The 5,249-nt window shown below is 35.4% G+C and overlaps 1 long non-coding RNA gene across 3 annotated transcripts; it reads left to right on the top strand.

The window, feature by feature from the left end:
• The first annotated feature begins 1,153 nt into the window (after positions 1–1,153).
• LOC125603066 lies at positions 1,154–2,408 on the top strand. Of its 3 annotated transcripts, none has more exons than XR_007335214.1 (3): positions 1,154–1,204; positions 1,297–1,524; positions 1,621–1,968. It is a non-coding gene; the product is annotated as an uncharacterized LOC125603066 (long non-coding RNA). The 3 variants fall into 3 exon arrangements; XR_007335215.1 differs by lacking the exon at positions 1,154–1,204 and adding an exon at positions 2,203–2,408 and having other exon boundaries at positions 1,211–1,524; positions 1,621–1,812; XR_007335213.1 differs by lacking the exon at positions 1,154–1,204 and having other exon boundaries at positions 1,211–1,524; positions 1,621–1,812; positions 1,901–1,968.
• The last annotated feature ends 2,841 nt before the right edge of the window (positions 2,409–5,249 follow it).

Below are 5,249 nucleotides of genomic sequence, written 5' to 3'. Positions count from 1 at the left end.
GTTAACTAGCACATTTAGCCAATTTTTCAAATCATTATGTAAACATCTTTTGATGTCAAAAATATTTTTCTCACATGCACATGCTTTTCTAAGTTAACTATTTTTCCATATTTTTTTCCTTTGTAAAAAAAAATATGAATTTTTATATACAAAAAGGGTAGTCAATGTCCAAATGTGTCAAAAGTTAATTTAGTTCTAAGGAGACAATACTTTAGAGATTTAGTTTCATATTAGCAAATTTCCCAAGTAAAATTTGCAAGTGATTCTCTAACACTAGTAAAGGCCACAAGCTTATTAATACATTTTCCGTTTAAATGCTGTAAAAACTGAGAGTTGTGTAAAAATGATAGAATAATGTGTAAATGAATTAGGTCAGACAAAATAATGTTAAGCAGTGGTTTTTCTGTAATCTATTATTATTATAAAAAGAGTTTATTCCCTCATGGTGCTGCCACGTAGGCGGACAGGTCAGAAAGTCGGCTTCTGTATGCGTGACATGTGTCCCGGTCATTTGAAACTCACCGTTTCATTTTCTATGGTGTTTGATGGGCTTATATCGTGATGGGCTTTTAAGGTGAGGAGGGCTCGACAATGAATTATAAATGGTTTGTTTTGGTGAGGGCTTGACATGTACTTGGCACTGATTTAAAAAGTTTCATAAGCGTTTTGGGCTGACTACGAATGAGCGTTAGATTAATTATTTAGACATTATTGATCAGCTAAGGCTACATATTCTAAGCCCAAAACGTCTTAACCACTCCTACCCCATCTTTTACCATCGTTGTCGAATCATTTACCTACTTAACTCTCGCCGACTCTGCAAAACCTCCACTGAAACGCTTCACTCTGCATTCACCAAGTAATAACTCTTCTCATTATTTCCTCCAGTCCACGAAATCCACTACGTCTCTTTAATTTCCCTTCATCACCTCCCCTAGGTTTCTGATCTTTTCTTCCTATAAATAGGGATGAAAGCATCTACTAATATCATCGCTTCCTTGACTTCTTTGCTTTATTTTTTTAAAATCATTGTTACGAGGATGGCTAATTCTGAACTATTTATTTCTGAGCTGAAGTCTGGTTGTTGTAGGCAAACTATTGTGGCGCCTCATCTTGCTAATGGGAGGCTGGAGAGTGGAGAGTGGAGAAAGGTGGGGGAGGTGGGGGAGGTCATGGTTTTGACTTGCTGCTGCTAGATGAGAAGGTTGTCTTACTAAATTTAAAATCACCATTTCAGAAGTTGTTATTCCTATTGTGATCCTAAATTCTCACTAACTCTGAAACATTTTTTTGCAGTCCACTCTTATCCAGGGATCCATCACCGTTCATCTTCTAAACTATTTTGAAAATCACTGTAGTATAGGGCTTTTTCAATGATTTATTTTTCTACTCTCATTTTTGTGTTCAACTTCTACGAATATTCAGGAAGAAGAAACTAAAGATGCCACAGCTAAATAGCTAGAGCGATCTGTGAATGAACGCCTCTCTCAAACTTTATCAAGGATCATTGTTCTAGAGGCCCAGGTTATCTACGATCCTTGACCCTGCTCTACGTCACTGTCACATATTTTCTCTAAACTCTAGCTTACCCGGTTCACCTATCAAAATTTCATGTCTTAGAGCAGACCAGGGCCAGTTAAGCAAGTTGCTCGAGAAGGAGAGGCAGAGAATGCACAAGAGTATCAGCAGCTAAGGAGGAAGCATATACCCTAGAAGGTCGAGCAAACCAACTTAAAGTGGAAAACAAGAACTGCAGAGAAAACATAAGCAAGTGTTGCAAAAGTACTGCTCCACAACGAGCTTATTCAAAAGGTACGTAGTCTTACAGAAGCAATTATCACTTCAGACTGCTTCTGAGTAACTCTGCCTTAATCTTCAAGCTTCTTATTTGTTGATGCAGTTGAGAGCAATAACAAAATTCCGATCACATTATTTTTTATTTACTGTGATATTTAATGCCTGGAGCAACAACAATATCTGCAACATTTACTGTGATATCTATCTTTAACTTTATCCAAACTATTTTTGAACTCTCTGTTTTTGCATATTTTTCTTACTGATGAATATGAATGTGAACTGCAGGTACGTCCTTCACAAGCAAGTACTGTGTTTTCTGTTGTATAAGTTGGGTTTTATTAAATTTAAATATGTAAAAAACTATTATGTTTGCAGTTGTGATTAAACCCTTTTTCCGCAATTCAGGTTAAAAATGTATAGTTAGCTATAAAAAAATCAGCCACTCCTCACTGCAATCATTGTAACGGGATCGCGTCTGTTATGCTACCAATTGTGGTGCTGAGAAGGTGAAAGGTGTAACCTCGGGGACCCACCGGATGCATGGCAGCCTCGGGGAGATGGAGCTTCCGTTAGGGTTATCGGGTCGAGTGTTAATATTATTCTCTTTTTTTGGCAATGTTAATGTTGATGAGTTGATTTTATCTAATAACAAATTAACGATTTATTGTCATCTTAAACAAACACAAATCGTTGTCTATCTAGAATAAGAAATGATATAAAAATAACTAACAATTATTACATAATGAAAATAATTTAAAAACAAAGAACTAATAAGATATAAAAATAGATTACTTAAATGTAATGATGCTACGTAATATAACTTGAGTTTAATGAAGAGTTTTTTCGTGTTTAATGAAAAGTTTAATAAAGATTTAACAGTTTAGGAAAAATTACACAATATTTAAATATATTCAAAATAAATCGAGAAGTCTATAAGTTTGGAAAGGAGAAAAATCTACTATCATATTGTTTTCCTTTACGTTTTGTCAAACTTAAGGAAAAAAAATTCACACACTAATTTTTTTCCATTTTAGGTAAATAAGATCAAACTTAGAATAATAACAAAAAAATGATTTAAACAACAAACAATGAGTAATATATAACCAAACAATATTTTACAAAAAATAATTTAAAAATAAAAATATAAGACACAACAAATGTAAAGATAATTAATGTAACTTGAGTTTGGTGAAAATTTAGTCGACAAAAATATTTAGTAAACTCAACTTATTACCAAAAAATAATGGAAAATAACAATCAAAATGATTAATACATAATCAGAATACAATTTCTTAGAAAAAAGTTACAATATTTCATGAATCAAACAGTAAAAATATCATACATATTACTATCATTAAAATATCAACACTCTTAAATAAAGCAAAATAGCACCGCACGCCGTTTCCTGAATTTGAAATCAAAATGAATAGTTAAAAAGTCGAGACGAGCGCCACACACAAAATTCTTATAAACACATAAACACATACTAATAGTCTATGACATACAAAATTTGGATATTAAAATTTTGAAATTCATAAGACAAAAAACAATAAATAATGAAAACTAATTTTAAATTGTCTAACTACTTATATTTTTATAATAGATATAATATTTATATATCAAAAATAACATATAAAATATCTAATTTAAAAAAAATTTAAATAAAAAACCCGGGCGTAGCCGGGCCAATCCTAGTATCTGTAATTAAATGATATTTTTATAACTAGCTGATGTGAATGCAGAGAGCTTGACACATCAACAAAGATACACTACAAGAAAACAGCGATATTCTGACGGACATTCCGACGGAAAATGAAATCCTCGGAATATACCGAGGAATTTCCGAGGAAATTCCGAGGAAACACAAAATTGGGTTCCTCGGAATTTCCTCGGAATATACCGACGGAATTCCGAGGAAACTACAGTCCGTCGGAATATTCCGAGGAAATTCCGAGGAAAACTCTGTTCCTCGGAAAAAACCGATGAATTCCGAGGAAATATTATAGCCGTTGGAGAGCCGTTGGGGGATTTTACAAAATTCCGAGGAAATTCCGACGAACTAGTTTTGTCCGTCGGAATTCCGTCGGAATTTCCTCGGTATGTCGGCAGGATTTAAACTATAAATACAAGCACTCCTCTTCCTCTTCATTCACTTCATATCTTCATCCTCCCTCTTACTCTATTTACACACGAATTTGATTCATAAAAAATATGTCTTCTTCAAATTATTTTCGTTCTTGGATCGATCGACCTCATTTGGATCCGAACACGAGATTGCTTACGGAAGAATACCAACGAGGTATAACGAATTCATGGGGTTAGTTCACCGACAACCGGAAGCAAAAACAGGTATGTTAAGATGTCCTTGCTCTAATTGTAAAAATAGAAAGGTTATTAAAGAGTGGGATGTTTGGACTCATCTATATTTGAGTGGGTTTACACGAAGTTACAAAATTTGGTATCATCATGGGGAAACTGATTATGAACATGGTAGTACTAGTGAACCTCAGCCAGCGGTTAGATTAGAAGAACCAATTAGAACGGATGTAGATTATGGTGTAGGTACTGAGCAGATGGTAAATGATCATTTTAGAGGGGAAGATTTACCCAATGCAGAAGCTAGGAGATTTTATGATATGTTGGATGCTGGAAAGCAACCATTGTACGAAGGTTGCAGAGATGGTCATTCAGCTTTATCATCTGCTACAAGATTGATGGGCATTAAAACAGATTATAATTTGGCTGAAGACTGTGTGGATGCGATTGCTGATTTTGTAAAAGGTATTCTACCCGAGGATAATGTAGCTCCTGGTTCATACTACGAGGTTCAGAAACTCGTAGCTGGTCTTGGTTTATCGTATCAGGTAATAGATGTATGCAGCGACAACTGCATGATTTATTGGAGGGTGGATGAACAGCGGGTTACATGCAAATTTTGTGGAAAGCCTCGTTATAAAGATACAATTGGAAGAGTTCCAGTGCCATATAAAAGGATGTGGTATTTACCTTTGACGGAAAGGTTGCAGAGGTTGTATCTGTCTGAACGCACAGCGCAACCAATGAGATGGCATGCGGAGCACTCAACAGATGGTGAGATCAGACATCCTTCAGATGCAAAAGCGTGGAAGCATTTCCAATCAAAGTATCCCGACTTTGCGTATGAGAGAAGAAATGTCTACCTTGGATTATGTACTGATGGTTTCAGTCCGTTTGGCAAGAGTGGAAGACAGTATTCTCTATGGCCCGTCATTCTTACACCATACAACCTCCCCCAAACTTGTGCTTGCGACGAGAGTTTTTGTTTCTCTCGATTCTCGTTCCCGGACCAGAGCATCCTAAGAGATCACTTGATGTGTTTCTTCAGCCACTAATATATGAGTTGCAACAACTATGGGCTCAAGGTGCTGAAACATACGATGTTTCGTGTAAAGAAAACTTTCAAATGCGGGCAG

This window comes from Brassica napus, unplaced genomic scaffold, assembly GCF_020379485.1.
Source record: "Brassica napus cultivar Da-Ae unplaced genomic scaffold, Da-Ae ScsIHWf_3081;HRSCAF=3892, whole genome shotgun sequence".
In the NCBI taxonomy this organism is placed as follows: Eukaryota; Viridiplantae; Streptophyta; class Magnoliopsida; order Brassicales; family Brassicaceae; genus Brassica; species Brassica napus.
This window is presented reverse-complemented; position numbering and strand designations above follow the sequence as displayed.